The sequence below is a fragment of the Neolamprologus multifasciatus genome, chromosome 2 (assembly GCF_963576455.1).
Source record: "Neolamprologus multifasciatus chromosome 2, fNeoMul1.2, whole genome shotgun sequence".
NCBI lineage: Eukaryota > Metazoa > Chordata > Actinopteri > Cichliformes > Cichlidae > Neolamprologus > Neolamprologus multifasciatus.
The window spans coordinates 24,441,831-24,460,541 of NC_140440.1; the positions used below are offsets into that span (position 1 = coordinate 24,441,831).

The 18,711-nt window shown below is 39.5% G+C and overlaps 1 protein-coding gene across 4 annotated transcripts in view; it reads left to right on the forward strand.

Annotated features, from left to right (window-relative positions):
* The first annotated feature begins 10,850 nt into the window (after nt 1-10,850).
* The window catches only part of LOC146524413 (neuroligin-3), a 137,021-nt gene continuing 129,160 nt past the window's right edge, over nt 10,851-18,711 (forward strand). For 2 of the 4 annotated variants that reach the window (XM_085133480.1, XM_085133487.1), the window contains exon 1: nt 10,852-11,231. The gene's annotated coding sequence lies outside the window, so the exon portion shown is untranslated. The other 2 variants (XM_085133472.1, XM_085133476.1) reach the window with 2 other exon arrangements.

Below are 18,711 nucleotides of genomic sequence, written 5' to 3' on the forward strand. Positions count from 1 at the left end.
ACACATGTGATGCAAAAAGGAGCATAGCAAAGTGCCATCTAGTGGACAAACTATGCAATGTCAACATTCATAACATTCCTGAAGGGTGTTTTTTTTTCTTTTTTATGTTACACTGCAGAAAATGATGGGCTAACTCATCTCCCATGCAAGGAGAAAGGGTGTATGCTGCCTCAGCATGTACTGATTACACTTCTTCTAGCCAGGTGTCAGCGACTGATGCGTAAGACACCAAGCGCCCTCTGCTGGCGAAACTTATATTAACTTATATTATAGCACAATAGACAACTAATTTTTCTTTCATCAGCCATTATAAATGCAGATACTGATAGATTGGTACTGACAAATATTTTTGTCATGGCTGTGTGCAGGCAGGCAAGGAGAAAGGAGCCAAAATGCAGGTGAACTCTAAATAAATCGCTTTCTTGCAGGTTGCAGACTGAACAGAAAACTAAGTATACTGGAGGAAAATAAACTAACACGCATGTAAACAGAACACACAGAGTAGGAGTAGTAGTAGGGTACAACACGACAGGGAACAAAGGAAAACACAGGGCTTATATGCACAGGGGAGTAATCAGGGAATGGGAAACAGGAGGGAAAGACAGCTAGGAGAAATTAGGCTAACGAGACAGGGGAAGTAAAACTGAATACACTGACATAAGACATGAACCTTCAAAGTAAAACAGGGCACAAGAAACAAAACACAAAGACGTAAACTTGACACTGAACTAAACCTAGAATAATAATAATCAAAACAGCACAACTAAAGAATCAGAACATAAATCCTAATACAGAAAAAAACCCACCAAAATATAAGAAACAGAAAATGCTGGGTCAAAATGACCCAGAACCGTGACAATTTTAAGGTAAACAGATTGCCATGGTCCTGGGTCATGCAAGCCAGTGTGTCTGAGTTTCATGATATTTTGTTATTCATCTGTATTCTAGTTTCTTTTCAGCTTGTCTGGTTACATTCTGTCAGACCTAGCTTGCAGTTATATGTCATAGTTTATCGGGTTCCCCTTGTGTCTCATCCCTGTGTTAATTCGCCCTTAGAGGTTAGTGAGTCTTATCTGTTATGTCTCCTGTCTCCATAGTTCACATTGTCTAGCTCATGTCATGTATGGGTCCTATTTAGGGTTCCTGTTTTACTTTGAAGGGATCTTGTGTTCAATGTTCAATGTAGCTTTAGTTTCACTTCCCCTGTGGTGTCATTATAATTCATTTGTATCAGGTGTTCCCCAGGTGTCTCCACTTCCCCTGATAACCTCATGTGTGTATTTAAGTCCTCTGTCTCCCTTTGTTCACTGTTGCGTCGTCTGTGTTCCACCCCTCATGTCATGTCAGGATTTAGGACTCTGTGCAGGTCATAGTCACATGGCTTGTTTATGTATGACTTCGTAGTTCCTTCATGTTCCTGCACAAAGCCCTGTTCATAGTCGTCACAGTCCCCTTGTCACTGTCTTCCTAATCTTCATAGTTAAGTCTCAGTTTTCTTAGTTTTCATTTTTCCCCAGTTTAGGTTTCAGTTTAGTTTTTCCTCTGTGCTTACTGCCTTGTTTTGTTGACCTGATTATCAGCTGTAATAAAAGGCTCACTTTTTATTCAAGTTAATTGTGGTCTCCTCGCTTGTGTCTGCTCCTGTGAGGACCCAGGAGCAGACACAGGTGTATTTGCACATATTCCACATCATTTATAGAAATATATTATTCCCATGGCAATAAAATACCAAAAGCCACTGGATCCCTGGAAAAATGGTTCAAAGTTTTTCTTTAATTTCTTACCTATCTGTACAGGGTGGGCCATTTATATGGATACACCGTAATAACATGGGAATGGTTGGTGATATTAAAGTCCTGTTTGTGGCACATTAGTATATGTGAGGGGGCAAACTCCTCAAGATGGGTGGTGACCATTGTGGCCATTTAGAAGTCGGCCATCTTAGATACAACTTTTGTTTTTTCAATAGGAAGAGGGCCGTGTGACACATCAAACTTATTGGTAATGTCACGAGAAAAACAATGGTGTGCTTAGTTCCAACGTAACTTTATTCTTTCATGAGTTATTTACAAGTTTCTGACCACAATGTGCTGCCCATTGTGTTGGATTGTCAATGCAACCCTCTCCTCCTACTCTTCACACACTGATAGCAACACCGCAGGAGAAATGTCAGCACAGGCATCCAGTATCCGTAGTTTCAGGTGCTGCACATCTCGTATCTTCACACCATAGACAATTGCCTTCAGATGACCCCAAAGATAAAAGTCTAAGGGGGTCAGATCGGGAGACCTTGGGGGCCATTCAACTAGCCCACGACGACCAATCCACTTTCCAGGAAACTGTTCATCTAGGAATGCTCAGACCTAGCACCCATCTTGAGGCGTTTGCCCCCTCACATATACTAATGTGCCACAAACAGGACTTTAATATCACCAACCATTGCCATGTTATTACAGTGTATCCATATAAATGTCCCACCCTGTATTCTGCAGGTTTCTGTCACGTACAAAAGTCCCAGTCACAAGACATATTTTCTCAAATTCTCCTTTTCTTTGGCACAAGATTAAATTGTTCTTGTATGTGAAAGCACAGGCCTCTGACAATGTGCCCCACAGAGTCCAAACAGACTGTCTGAACCAGACTTGACTTTCTTCAGGTTTTAACAGTTATCAGACTATTTGTGGTTCTGCCATCAAGGAGCTGATATTTGTGGATAAGATGATTCAATGTGACCTTCTAAAGAAGTACTGGAGTGGGACCAATTTTACCTGCAGACTGCAGACTACAAATGACAATCTGTCAACATAACACAGTCACAAAGCACTGTCATTAGGTTGTAATCACTTATTTTATCATTTGAACTGTGTATGAAGCTCTAAATGTGTTTTCATCTCAATGCTTTGATTCACACATAAACCCTCCCTATTTCTGGAGATCCCAAATATAAAACTGTAATTGAGAGAAGTCATTAGTCCCAATCCTTAGAAAAAGCACCTGACCACACAATTGCCTGAGCCACTGCCTTTATCTGTGATCACTTGCAAATGTAAGCTGCATTATCTTACTCATTATGTAGCCACTTATCAAACATATTAATCATTTCACACAAGACACTGATTTTAATGATTTTTATTACTAGCTTAAGTACATTACAAGCTTCTGGGGAAAATGAATTGAATCCCCAGAAACGCTGAGCCCTACCCTCAATTTTAAACTGATTTATCAAATAGCTTTTTTCCTACTATGTTATTATGCATGAAAATTTTGCCATTTACTAGTCAAACCCAGTATGTCATTATTAACAATTCAGGTAAAAGTCAGCAATGTGGAGTGAGGATGGCAATGTAGAGAGACATAGTTACAGGCCACAGGCATCACAAGACCCAGCCACGAGGCAGTTTCAAACAATAAACTCTAGGTTAGTAGGTTAAACATAGACTCAATTCCCCTAAGGTCAACACAGTGTGGTTGTTAAGCGATGATATAACAACCCTGCTTCTAGGTCCAAGTGTTGGATGAGTACTCAGTTATCATCCAAGGCCTGTTCTCATTGTTCCTGTGTAGCATGTCTGCGCTGGCCACACCCCCAAATTTGCTGGCCCCTATATAAACGTGTGCACAAGAGAGAAGAAAACACCCTACATTTGAAACAGCAAAATAAAACTGGAAATTCTGTTTTTGGTGTGCCATCCCAATATTTTTAGTGGGCCCCATATAGCCACCCCTATGAAAAAATTCTGGAGGTGCCCCTGTATCACACACAGCAAGAGGCAAAAAAGGGATCCAGCGTCTTTCTAGCTGCTACAGAAGAGCTGCAAGGTGTCTGCTATCCAAAGGTGCAGCTGCAGTATTTTCCAGGCAGAGAAAAAAAGAATGTGAGATAACTTCACTCAGAGATGGAGAAAGATCTGAAAAAATAAAATAATAAATGAATAAAAAGGTTAGTGGAGGAAGAAGAGATATTATTTTTTTAAAGGTAAGGACTTCTCAGTGACATTTGATAAACTGGAAATCTAAAGCTTTTATGTATACTGAAGCATACTCACTTTGTGTTATTTAAAGGTTGCATGATCGCTACAGGGGCTACAGAGCTAGTTTGGGTTTTTTTTGTTTGTTTTCTTATTCTCTTTGCTTCTCTGCTCGTGTTCTACATAACAAATGTTCAAGCTGCATACACTGATTAGAATTAGAATTTAACTTGAAATAAATGTTTTATTCCCATGCATTAACATTATTTTATTATTATAAATAATATGACTCAGGGTTCAATTTCCTTTGCATAAAAATAGCTGGTAGGAATGTCCTCCAATAAGCTGCAGTTCTGTTTGCATTTGACACTTTAGGGCCTTGACTTTTTCACTTTTAATTGAATAAAAAAGTTTAAGCAGTATTTCATATTCAACAGTATTTTTTTTAAACCCAGGAATCTGACTTTTACCTAAGTGAGCAACGTATCTCTGAAGACTATGCTCTGATTGCGGATGCGATGATATCAAATGTCCTGTTGGCTGAGGTTTTATCCATTCCCATCTCTTGTTCCTTCTTTGTCCTCATTATTTACTTTTATTGGAAACAATTTGACCCTTATTGTGCATCTTCACCACATTTATGTGTTTATATTAGCCTATCCACAGCTCTGTAGTTAGCTACAGATTAGCAGCAACCAAACCGATCGTTAACTGGAGTTGAAAGAATTCGGAACATGTTTTAACTCTCAGTTGTGCTTTGGAATTGAAGGAATGCTTAGACCTGGAAATGGCTGATGGCATCAGACTTAACAAGTGGATAACACAAGTTCAGCCTTACCCTAATACTGTCTGTGTTGCACAATTAACAATAACAAGGAAGAAAGTTTTAAAAACAGGTAGAGAACTAGAGAAAATCTTTGTATTTTATCATACCAACAACACCAGCAAAGACAAAAGAATACAAAAGATGGAGAGACATCATATGAGGAATTACAAAAACACTGCAAAAACAAAAAAGGGATGTAGACAGAAACCTAAAGTAGAGAGCTGGTAGTCCTTTGGCTCGCAGTCTAGAGTGTTCAGTATTCATAAGTCAGACCACAATCATTTTCATGCCTGACCTTGTGTAATGCCAGCTAACCTATAAACACCTGTCAAAATACTCAAAACTGCCTTGGTGGTAGCTCTAACTAGCATTTTAACACAACACATACGACACACACACAAACATAAGGGATCTTGAAGGAAAGTTCTCAGTGGTAGCCTGTGTTGTCTTCCTAATGTCACAGATCATCAAAACAGCAATGCCTGCAACCGTTCAGTCAAAACAATAGAAATTCTGCAGGAAGTGCATTCCAGTATAAAATCGGCACTGAGATCGCTTTGCTTTCGATGATAATCCATCAGGGATGTCATAAATGTCAGCTGAACAGCCCTGCTCTTTCTGTAAACATGCTTATAGCAGATCACTGACCAAAGCCGGATGAAGTTATTCTTTAATTTCCTTACTATTGATTGTTTCTCTGTTTCTATTGTCCCCATTTTCCATTACTGTGCAATATGAAGTTTTTTGTTGTTTGTTTGTTTTAAATGTTTTCATGCGATGGTGATTTCGTAATGCCCACTGGTTTGAATTTTGAATGAGGAGCGGCAATAATAATCTGCTGACAGAAAATTTAAAACACTGTGGTTTTGTCATGTGGATGAACAAAATAAGTGACTTAGAAGTATTAAAAATATGTTGAACATGTTTTCACGTTTTGCACATCTGTTTTTTTCCCTCCCTTAGTAGATGTCTTCTGCAAAGTTTTTCTATTTCTAGTTCATATCAGTCAGGTTTTCTTGAACTTATCTTGCTTCATTAAGCCCAGCAGTGTAATTCTGAAGCTGTTTAATAACTATGTATGCTAATCACTTTCAGCAACTCAGGATGGAATGAAATAAGAGAACCTATTAATCTTCTTGAGAAAATGATGTTCCCGCAGACAAAGAAATGAGATGCTAAACTTGGGTTTATAGATGAAAACATTGTCGTACAGTATTCAAACTGCAAAGTTGCTGCAGAAGCAAATACTAAAAGTCTGTAAATAAAAAGGCTTGAAATCATCGCGTTCTTTGCCATTACTTGTATTACATTTAGATATTTCTGTGCAAATAGAGGATAACTTCCACTAATCTGACACAAGCATTTAAGACCGCTGCAGTGATTAAAACGGTCTTTAAAATATATAACAAAAGAACTAGGTCAGTGTAGGAAAACTTGCTGAGTATTGTTGGATATTGGATCCTCTGCATTTCTGTCTTTACCTTTTCTGTTTTATCTTGATTTGCGAGAAAGTGAGGGAGGTGGGCCCCTTTTATGCACATTATCTGTGTGACAAAAAACAAGAAAAGAAATGAAACCCTCAGTTGTGTGGAAAAAAAGAATGCAATAATTTACAAATAGTTACAGTCATCACTAGAATAAAGGGTATCATATTAGAAAATACATCAAATACTGAGAAATCTAGTGGTTTAAAAGATATTGTAAATCTCTTCTCTTTAAAGGCTTTCGGCAAATGTTTGGGAATATGTGGAACTAGTCCCTGTAATTGGAAAAAGAACTGTTTTCGGCTGCTCAGCACATTGTGGTATTTTTCTATTTATTATGTATCAAATGTTTACCACTGCAGAGCCACACGGTTGTAATTTTCTTGCTGCAATTGACTGGATGAGAGCACAAGTTGTTCCATATTCAGTGCATGTCTTCCAGCATCAATGGTACCTTCACATGTATACAAGTTACCAGTGCCGTAGACACTAATGAACCCATATACCAACAATCATGCAGGCTTCTGTACACTGATGACAAGCCAGATGGTCCCTCTCAAAGCATCCATGATTCCCAAGAATAATTGTAGATATCGAGTGCTCCATCCTACATGAGCTAATGCATGGAGATGATACAGTATTTCTGGATGTTGTTAATATATGTTATTTTGTTCTTGTATGGCAGTGCTTTAACTTGCATTTGTAGATGCAGCAATGAACCATTCACTCGCCATGGTTTTCAGAAGTGTTTCCCAAACCATCTTTCCACGATGTAATTGTGTTTGTGCTGCCTCTACACTGTATTTAACTTTTGGTTTTACACAGTACTGTGTAAAACAGTCTAGAGATTTCTCTAGACAGGGTAAATGGACTGGTTCTTATATAGCTTTTTCTACTCTGTCTGAGCGCTCAAAGCGATTTATACAACTAATTCATTCACCCAATCACACAAGCACTTCTAAGCTTGAGTGCTAAGAATCTAACATTCATACACATTCGGTTAGTATGTGTATGAATGGATATTTGGCATGCAGACTGGAGCAGCCTGGGATCGAACCACCGAACCACTGCTTCTTAAATTTTTGAACCATTAATCCTTCCACAGGGAGCTCTCTGTAATGATACCCAGTTGTGTTACTCTACTACTTCCAGTTAATCTAATTAGGTGTAAAATATTCTACATTTATTCCAGACTTGGTTTATTAGAACAAAGTATCAGTTTCCACATTGACCATATTGCCTTTGCACATTTTAAACAAAATATTGTTTTTAAATAATAATAATGGATTGCATTTAAATAGCGCTTTTCAGGGCCCTCAAAGCGCTGTACAATTCCACTATTCATTCACTGTCACATTCACACACTGGTGGAGGCAGCTACAGTTGTAGCCATAGCTGCCCTGAAGTGTCTTGCCCAAGGACACAACGACCAAGACTGTCCGAGCCGGGGCTCGAACCGGCAACCTTCCAGTTACAAGACGAACTGCCAACTGTTAATATACAGCAGTGGTCGTCAGAATTTTGTTCTGCTGACTCTCGTCCTGCTCGCCTGTCTCATTTACTTGTCTTTTCCTTCTTGTACTTCCTGCCAGACATATTTTTCTAAAGAAGGGCCCTACCACATTTGACAGACATGAATTCTATTTTTATCTATTTTTATATGTATGTGGGGGTTTTTCTTTATTTGCTCTGCACCGTGAACTATTTCCCTTTATGTTTTTTGACTAATGTCATCATTTTCAAAACATGTGGTCAAGACAACTGAGAAAAAAAAGAAAAGCTCTGATTTACTTTGTAGACAACCGCAGCTGTTTGCATTCCTGTTTTGTCCACAAAGAGCCGTTTCCCATCATTCAGCCGAAGACTAAATGATATTTGAACACAGTCAGTATTTCACTCCCATAAGAAGCTTTTATGTGTACATCTAAAATCCCATCCCACTCACACTCAATTCCACCTGTTTCCCTCTCATGTGGGTGTTGCGTGTATTGCTATTGATGTAGACAGTGCTCTAAAACTTAATATTTTTGAAACAGTGTTGCAAAAAATGTCAGAAAACAGTCTCGGGACAGTGAATTGTTGATATTCCTGCATTTCTGTAATGTTCACATGACTCACTTCTAAGGCATAAATAGTTTTTCTGAGTGTGCGTTTGATGTAACCCATCCGGTTGCCTCAGGCAACATTCATCTGTTTGCGTGGAGCTGACTTTCTCCTTTGGAAAGAAAAAAATGTCCTTGTGAATGAATGACTTTACTGTGCCCACCTTTAAAACTTAGAACTGAACACGTGCAAAGTTATCCCTCAACATTAGACGCAAAATGGTTACAACGCTTTGCAGTACCCTTTGAATTTTTGCTCTTCTTTTTTTCAGCTGACTGGTTCATAAAAGTAACAGTGCGTCATGATTGAGCGTCTTGCTCAAAAACAATATGTCTTGTGGATGCATTGCACTCCGGTTTGTTTGTGTCAGCCCCCCCCTCCCCCCCTTTTTTTTTCTCCTTTTCCTTCCCTTTTTTTTGTATTTTCCACTGTGTGAGTGTTGAACATCAGTGGAAAAAAAAGCAGCAGCAGCATCAACCCCTTGCTGTTCTATAATTAAAAGGTCTCTGCTCACAAGAGTCATGTGTATGCTGGTTTCTGTTCCAAACACCAAATTAGATTTCAGTGATTTCCAGCTTTCTCTTAAAATGTACAAGTGACTATTATACCTCTAATTGGACCTGCACTTAGTATTACCTGTTTTATGTGGTACACTTATGTGGAATAGTGTTTTTATACCTTTGAGTAGTCCTTTTATTTGCATTTAAACTGTCCTAAAACGCAGTCAACGCTATTTTTTTTAGTGTTTCATAGATAGGTTAATTCTGCCAGATCGTTATAGAGGACTCTTTGTAATGCTGCGGCGAGTTTGGAAGGACTGCTTTTTATGGTTCATCTCAGAACTAATGTTTGCATTACTTTTGTGACAACTGAAATAATTACTATTGGCCATATTACAACTTCAAGCTGAGAAGAGGAAATGGGTAACAAAATAAAATGTAAACAGAGCAGAACACAAGGACAAAAGAGGAACAACTGATGATACAGTATCGATCTCAGTGAGGTGGCCAATGAGAAGCGATGTGAGATTTTAAAATATCAATAGAGAGAGCAGATGTGTTGAGATGAACTGTTCCATATTATTATATAGCTACTACAGACCCAAAATGACTTAGACTTAAATCATAGAATTGTTTTTCACTGCAGTCTCGCATTAATATTTCAACGGTGCACTATATGGTTTCAAGAAAATACAGTAAATGTTTGCAAATACTCGAGAGCTCGTTTCATTAAAATTATATGAAAGTTACTTAAATGTTTTACTCAAAAGCATTCATTTGATAGTTATTGCATACCTGTCTGTTCCAGAGGAGGAACTCTTTCTTTTGCTCTTTGTCAGAGTTTTCTATCTTTCTCCTAATCAATGTAATCTTATTTTGCATACCTGAAACGAGGACCCAAATTCTCTGCTTTTCCCACGCCGACACTGGCCAATTCATCTCCAGTTATATGTGTACTTCAATGCAGCTAACATAAAGCATATTCTACATAAACTACTCAGGCACTGTTACAGTGATATATAGAGGTGGTAATGTAATGACTTGTAATGAAAACAAAATGTTTGAAACCACAAATTATCCATTTGTCTGCTCTGTAATCCTTTTATCACAAACACTTTTTAAAATCAGCCTTGGAAAGAAAAAAAAAGATGATTTCCCTTTAATGAGTATTTGTTTGAAAACAATTATATAATGAGTTCTGTAGCTCTGGAGGAGGTATGTCAAGCCTGAGAGAATTAACCTGATGATGTCATAATGGCGTAAAGTATGATTTATAATAGAAAGCTTGCACTGGAAACTGACAGCAGGAATAAATGGGGGCTTTTATGATGCTTAGAGACCAATCAAAAGCTGCCTTAGCTCAATACGGCATCCAGTGTTGGTGGATCTGAAGGATTCCAGGCCTAATCTTTACTCACCTGTGCTGCATTGTGTTATATTATTATCTCACAGACTTGTGTAAAGATGGGAGCTAAATAAATGTCACATAAATCTTAAGAAAAGCTATAATAGCTAGTTCATTTATAAAGTGAGAAATGCTGGAGCCATCTGAAAATATGCTGTGATAATTTAATTATTTCTAACCAGCCAGTTCAGCATTTATAGATCTCACCTCTACTTCATTTATTTTTTCTTTGACTTCATCCAAGTGCTTGGATGCCTTTAACGTTTTATCCTCTTTATAAATTGGTAATCTTCCCTAGAAATATAAGCTTCATTTAAAACGAAGTTTTCAGAGGCCCCAGTAACTCTACAGTCATTATTAAATAGGCTACATACGTGTCTGACTTGCCTTATAGATTTTGTTCTGGTGAGAAACGTTAGTCCGGGGGAAAAAAGGTTGTGTTTGATGAGCTGTCAGAGAAGGTAGAGAATAGTTGGAAGGCATAAACCGTCTGCTCCTTTTCATGTATGATGCGTGTGCCCTTGGTTACCTAGTAACTCTCTTCTCCATCTCAAATCGGCGCTCCCGAATATTCATACGGGATAGCGCCGCGCGTCCCCGCGAAGCTCGTGTTGAGCTCAAGAGTCAAGGCAAAAGCAGCAAAACGCACCAGGACTAGGAGGAGACTTCCCGCAGGAAAAAAAGGAAAGAAAGAAAGAAAGAAAATTAATCAATAAAATAAAACGTGGGAGAAATCTATTAGAATGACAGCGGAGTGAGGATAATGAGAGTCGTTATCGCTTCACTGGAAGGTCATTCCCGAAAAACATATAAGCGGTGCGCAGACTATACGGATATTTGGAGTACAGAGACTCGACTGCGAGTGAAGACCCCGAAACAGTAAAACATTATCCCGGCTTTTTATTTCCAGAAAGGCATGGGGGGATTTAGATCTCGACAAGGCAGGTGAGTCATTTCATGAGACTTGATGAGCAACTAGAGAAGGGGGAGAATATCTAAGGCTGTCTGCGTTCTGAGTGACTTGGGGAGATGTGCAGGGGGGAAAGAGGGTATATCGGGATACTTGGATTTATTTTATACGACTTAAGCTTCTATTTTATTTGTGTCCGTGCGTGGAAAAGATTAAGAGTGGGAGCTATTTTGTAACGCAACATCGACGCAGCGCTGTAACCCGGCACGGAGGCACGTATACTTCCAAAACGCATTTGGATTTTGTGAGTTGGACGGACTACCCGGAGTCTTATTAGACGCAGGGGTTTTGGATGCTGCTAACTGTCTGTATCTTTTCCTCGCACTGCCATATGTAGCGTGTTGCGATACCAGCGCACGGCGAACGTCAATGCAGAAAATAAATGCTTGCGATAGACGTCCAGAGCACTTGTTACTTGGGCATAAAGACATCTTGTGCGCGTGATGGGCGCAAGCTCTGTGTCGTTGTTCATCTTGTAGCAAGGAAAACCCCGAAAACGCCAAATGAGTTGCGTTTATGCAAAAACAAGAAATAAAAGGGCGGAAACAGCGAGCTCCGAACTTTAAGGTACAGTTAACAAATAATTGATGGCTTAAATAGATCAGGGTGGAAGCAGATCTAAGATTTTTTATTTATTTTTTTTTAAATATGATTGGGACCAGTTTGCACCAGGCTACCGACCTTCATCAGGATGAGCAGGATAATCTGCCACGGGGATACATGGGTATCCCCAGTTTCCTATTCCCCTTTTTAATAACATTTTCTCCTAATTGGTTTGTGGATTATTAGATGAGTGGCTCAGTAGAAGCTTCAGTGTGAGTTTAACTGGTTATTAAAGGGCATTTTTCATCTTAGAGTGACAGAGTGTGGTGTATATATATATATATATATATATATATATATATATATATATATATATATATATATATATATATATATATAGGTTATTCTACTTGCTGCTTGACACTTATTTTTATTAATTCTTTTTAACCTTTTGGCTTAATCACATTAAAAAAGATTTTTTAAAAAGCAGGAAAAAGTTATGTTTTTTCCATCTTTAATACCTATAAAAGCTGCAGAACTGAACATATTGCTTGTAAAGCCCAGAGTTTATTGTGCATAAAACAGTGTAATGATCTTGTAGGCCACACACGTCTACTTTCCCATACAGTGTGAAATTCCTGGACACATGGCTTCAGAAATATACAATAAATAAATAGTCTGGTTGTTATCAGTGGCAGTAAGAATAATTAAGAGAGAGAGAGTTGAATTCCAAAGAGAGAGGAGGAAGTGGAAATGTCAAGCAGGAGTTGTCATGGTGATTAGTTGAATAACCAATGTGTCCCTGAAACCTAAACATTTAGGAAGTGATTCAGCCTGTTATTTGGCATGCAAACCACACTGCTGATAAAAGAAGACCCTAATAGATGATAATCACACAGACACGTAGAATTTCTAGTTTTTGTTGCGTACATATTTTTCAAAAAAAAAGGGGGAAAAAAAGGCCTTGTAAAATTCTGAGAAGGGCTCCTCGAATTCAGTTTTGATTTGCAGGAGAATGGTGTGTGTCTGTATTGTAAGTGGCGCTTCAATATCATGTGAAGAATTATGCATGCTGCTGCTGCTGCTGCTGTTTGTGAATTCTCTTTCTGACCCTTCAGTGTTTGCATTCCAGTCGAGCAAAGTGCTATTTTTTCAAGCTCCCTGCTGTTTTAATATCCATTCTTCACCCCTTTCTCAGATTTTTTTTTTCTTTCTGGGATGTACTTGAGCTGTGTAACAATCGTGGCAGCTTAATTTACAACAAAAACTGAGCTTTCGGGTTTCAGCCGTTGGAGAGTAATTACTGAGAACGGCGCTCTCCCAGTGTGTTCATTTGCTAGACAGATTACACTGGAAGGGGTTGGGCCATCGAGAAGCGGTCAACATGTGATCACTGACAGGCACACATGCTGACACACTCCCGTAGACACACATGTGCATACATATGCGCGTGCACACACACACGAGTGCTGCATTGAGTCCGTTGTTTACCCTGTGAGTCTCTGGGCTGCTCAAGAAAAGCTCCATGAGACTCTCTGTCTACTGCAAAGGTCAGCGAGGCTTCGTGCTGACCTAACGTGAATACACCTGAGTGTGTCTTGGCCTGACTTAACATGGATGAGCCGCTCATTGGTCTCTGGCCCGAGAGGCCTCTTGTTCCTTAGCCTTCAGTTTCTCTTTAAGCATCGCGCTCCTTATTGCTTTCTCGTCCAGACACATGGGCAGAGGTGTGCAAGCACATGTGCTCCTCTGTGTATACGCGGCGGTGTGTCGTTGCACATATAAGGAAGGCTGTGGAAGGTTATTTGTGTTTTCTAATATTCTTCATTGCGTTTGACGTGTTGTCTCGAAGCAGGCAGGAGCTGAATAATTTCCCAAATGGATACCTCTGACCTTCTGAAAATATGTCCTATCACTATTTATCCCGCAGCCAAGGAAAGGCCTGTCATTGTTCTAGCGCTGTTCTCACAACGTTGCAACATTGCTAGAACAAAAGGAAGAGGGGAGGTGTGATGTTTGTGAATCTAAAACAGATTAGCTTATTACCACGTTACCAAGCAAGCAAGATAATTGCCTTGGCTTGACTGCTGCTCTTGAAAATCCACAGGTAACCAATGCCTGCCCAAACAGACATAAAGTTTACAGACTTATTTTACTTCTTGAGACTCATCTAGACAGCAGATTTAACTTTTAGGTTATTGCTACTTAAAATGTAAATGATTCTGAGTCGTGTGGGGTCTTAATGGTCTCTCACAATGGCTGTGGCGCAGAGACCTCTGAGAAAGAGCCCAAATCTTCAAAAACCAAGTAAAAATGTGCCTCATGATGTGTCACCCAAGCCCTTTCCCCCTGCCTTTCGCAGACATGGATGTACAGTGACTAATGCAGGAGGATCAACTTGTCTCTTCGTGTTTGCTCAGGAGGATGCGCCTTCATCATCATTAAATCACACTCGATATGACTGAATCGCTGCAAAACACCCTGATAGTTTCTCTATTAAACATTAGTCGAAACAAGCGGCTGTGCCCTGTACACTTGTGTCACACTCGTTTCAATAATGAATAAGACGTATTTGTTAAATCAGTAAAAAGATGAAAGAGTGTTTGTTAGACTAACAAAGCGGTTTTGGCCCGAGGCACAAAGATATGCCTCAAGTCTTTTGCACATAACATATTTAACTGAAATATTACATTGTTCATGGCCCAAAAAACATCTCCCCTGACTAACAGGTTTCTCTGCCAAAGACCAATGTCTGCTTAGTAAACAAGATTCTTTTGGACATCGCCATTCTAACTACAAAGCAGATGTCACACAGTATGTCTCCACTCACTGTCTGCCAGAAGTTATCTACTTATTAATTATTTATTAATTAGTCAATTTACTCTCAATAACACACAGACCAAGGACGAAGCCGACTGAGCTATAATCAGGGACAGCCGAACGTGCAGTAGAAGCAGCGGCGGCGGCAGCAGCAGCGAGGAGCTGTTTTTGATTGTATCCCCCTTTTAACTGAGACTTTTTAAAAATGCATCACACGGAGAGAGAGACAGGAGGAGGGGGATGCGGGAGACCATCATGATATGGAAAACCAAAGTCGTACTTTAAGCTTACGTAAGCTTATGTAAAGTTCACTTCTTTTCATTCATGTGTAACATGCAAACATAAATGACCTTTTTTTTTTTTTTCTTTTGCTATGGCATACAAGAATCTGAAGCAGTGCGTGTTTCACATTCCACTGACTTTACTTTGCAAATCTGTTGCATTTATTTGTTGACTCTGACTACGATTGGCATGCTTGCCGCATGTGCGGTACCTATAGATTTCTGTACCTTTGACTACTGAGTCATGCACGGCTTTTAAAGACAACATATGAGGCTTGCCAGCTCACTTGAAATGCAAAATATCCGTCAGCCATCGTAATATGTAAGGCCGGCCGGAAACGAACAAAGAAGTTAATCGTTCTTTCTGTGTGTCGTGAGCGACAGGGGTGAAACCCTGCCTGTTTGTTTTCAAAAAGTCACCTTAATCCTTGTGATTTAAATCGCATTTTATTTTACCTAATCCGCCCTGCAAATACAGGGACAAGTGACAGGGAGTCAACACGTTTTAATCCCAGGGGATGAACGTTACTGTCCAGGTAAAGTTTAAGTGGCAGAGTGTGCCTTTCCTCTGTCAATTCCTCAGCTTCCTATCCAACTAAGCAATCACTAAGCCCCTTTCTCTCCTCATTTTCTTAACATGGAGTGAGTATTGTGTGGGTCTGGCAGTACACAGAAAGACGGGGCTGTCTAATTCATGGGGTAAATTAGTGGAGATAAGGCCTGAGTCAGTACCTCCAGCCTACCATAGATCCCCCGGGGCAGGCTCTTAAGGAGCTTAGTAAAAGTCTGTCGTATGAAGACATGACATGGAGCTGGCTAAATGGGCTACGTTGGAGTGTCTTCCATCAACCTAATATTCATATATGGGTCACTGTCGTTCAGGCTTAATCCCATTCAATTTATTCACTCTTGGTTATTAATTCAGAGTTTTTAGGAAAATATAGCAATGTGCGCAAGCTAGGTGGGGAAAAAGGTGTATTAGCATTTCTTTAATGTAGTTGTGCACCAGAGTGACAGAACACTTAAGTCCACTCATAAGACCGCGTTGTGTGAGACTATGAGTTTGTGCCACCAAATCAATAATGAATGCTGGGTTGCCCGTAGTAAAAGAACAAGAAAGAGCTCCTCCAGAGTCACTGGGTCACATACACTGGGGAAACAATTAGAGGCTTCTTTGCACTTCACAGTGCTGCAGCATGTTTTTCTCTTTCTCTCTCTATCTCTTTTTTTTCATCTGCACACGTTTCCCGTAATTTTTCTCTAGGGTCCGGCAGCATGTCTGTTCCGCTGTTGAGAAATTACAGACATCGGGTGCAAAGTCTTTTCCAGCCAGAAGTACAAAAGGCCATGTCAGGTCCTTGTGATATATGTGGGGGCCATGTGAGGTGGAAAGCATAGTGACGGATAGGACACCAGTCTCGCGGGCGTGCGTTAACCTCATAATGCTGACAGATTACAGATTTAAATATTTTAAATCTCACAGAGCACATGCTCTGGTGATGAAGAGAGTGGAAATGACTGCAGTAATGCAAGAGATTAATAGAGATCCGTCCTCCCTCTCCCCCCACGCACACACTCCAACACGCACAAACTTTCCGTCGCAACTGTTCAGCCGTCATAAAATCGCAGATCTCTGCTCTACAAGTTGGTTTTCAATTACAGTTGCTGTATGTTATTTAGGATAATCTTTCCTTTATTATCTCCCTTCCTTTTGCCTTTCACCTGGACAAAAACACATACATCTGCTACGCTGGAGAACAAATATTGACGTTTTACTTTTTCGAAAATATGTTTGAGATTTAGTGAAATGTTGACATTGAGTTCAGCACCAGTGTCATGCTAATTCATCTCCTGTTAGTCCTTCCTCTCTGAAGACAATGTGGAAATAATGTAAACACATTTATTTGTGTGTTTTTATCTAGACACCAGACCTTTCACCTGTATTAGGATTTATTTGTATTTGGGGTTTTGTTTTTTTTTTTGGATATTTATTTTTTTGTGGGTTTTTAGTATTTTGGATGGCATGTACATTAGGTTAGCCACAGCTCCGAGTTGTTTGAAGCTGCTGCTGCTGACTGAGGCGCTATCTATTTCACTTTTATTATCCATTTCACTATGCTAGCCACTGAGGAGTCTTGAGGCCAGTAGAATATTATGTGTGGGCTTTTGTTTTGTCCCTGTGCAGTTTGTAGAAATACAGCAACTGATTTTTATCAAGGAAAAAACCCTAAAAGTAAATACTGAACTACATTGTCTTCATTAATATGTTTCAGTAAACAGTGAAATTCAAATTTAGCGCTTCTTTAACTTTTGTGTTTTCGCCCTAATCGTTTATTTTACAGACCAGAAGACCAGAGCAGGGTATAAAATTTCACGTGTAAATTGTGTGTAATTGCAGAATGTAAGCTCTTCCTCGGGTTATTAAAACCCCTCAAATTCCCCCAAAACAGTACTGAGCGCGGGTCCTTTGTGTCTTCGGTGGTAGCGGTGTCTCTGCCTGTGCTTGTGCTCGCATTTCCTCCCCATCAAGCTGACTGGAGACTGAATTGCCTGTAGGTGTGAATGTGAGTGAGTGAGTGGTTGTTTCTGTACTTATCTTTTTGATGGAGAAAGTCCACTGTGTTTTGGCCTAGTTGTTGTGCAATGCAGTGTAACAGTTCAGCGAATAAATGAATAAATAACATTTAAATGTAAATGAAATATCATATAAATGTAATATATAAGCATAGCATTGAGTAAAGCCATAAAAATGCACTATAAATGCTATTGTAGTGGTACAAGCACAAGCCATTATATAAAACAGTAAGTAGTAATAAGCAAATCGAATCAGATTCTCTTAATAATGCAGTGTTATGCAGCTTTGGATAATGTTTTGTAAATTTACCTTAACGACATTGCAAACCCTCTGCCTTAATAGGATGCTACCTACTTTGGGACTGGTTTATTTTGGTGCTTACATGTAGACCTGCTCCTCGCTGTCGTCTATTTATATCTCTTGCCAGCTTGGCAATGCTTTCCGATAGCCTTTCCCTTTCAGAGAAATTCCTCTATCAAGCTCAGGGCCCATCTGTGCCCATATTTCTCCCAAAAGGAGCCATCCTCCACAATTATAGCTTTCTTCCAATGATACCATCAACATGCCATCACTCTGTGTAAGAACAGGCTCCAGGAAATTGACTTGATATTAATCTGACAAAATTACCAAGAAAGGAAATTAGACTGGTGAATTTTCTCTGGCATCGATTGTGTTTTCAATACAGAATGCACACTTTTCATGAGTCTTAAAGTTTAAATAACACAACGTTTAGCCATAAAGTAAATGAGAATAAATAAGAAAATCGTTTCTTTGACCTAATATGCTCGCCTTTGATTTGCCGCTGCTCATTACAATGATATGGATCCAGATTTACCTGAGAATCTGGGTCATTACAGAAATAGCCTCGCGACTTACTCCCCTAAGATGGCAGCTGTGATGAATTGGTGGCTGTAGGTCACTATGACAATAGTTTGAGTGAAAAAGTGAGGCTGAGGGGAGGAGCCTCATTTTGATGAGCTTCTTGGTTTGAGGTTTTTAATCCAGAAAAAAAAGACAAGTTTTGTTTCTGGGGAGTATGGTGACGTGGGCGAGCACATAAGACCAGGGAGGAATCCTCGAGGCGCTCTTCTGAGCCTTTAAGTAGCACAGATTTGAGGGTTTTGCTAAAACACCCCAAATTATGTGCTCCAAAAGCCCATAATCGCATATTATTTGCAGAAAGCTGTAAATATGTGGGTTGCTGTTTGAACCTTGACTATTAACATACTGTACTTT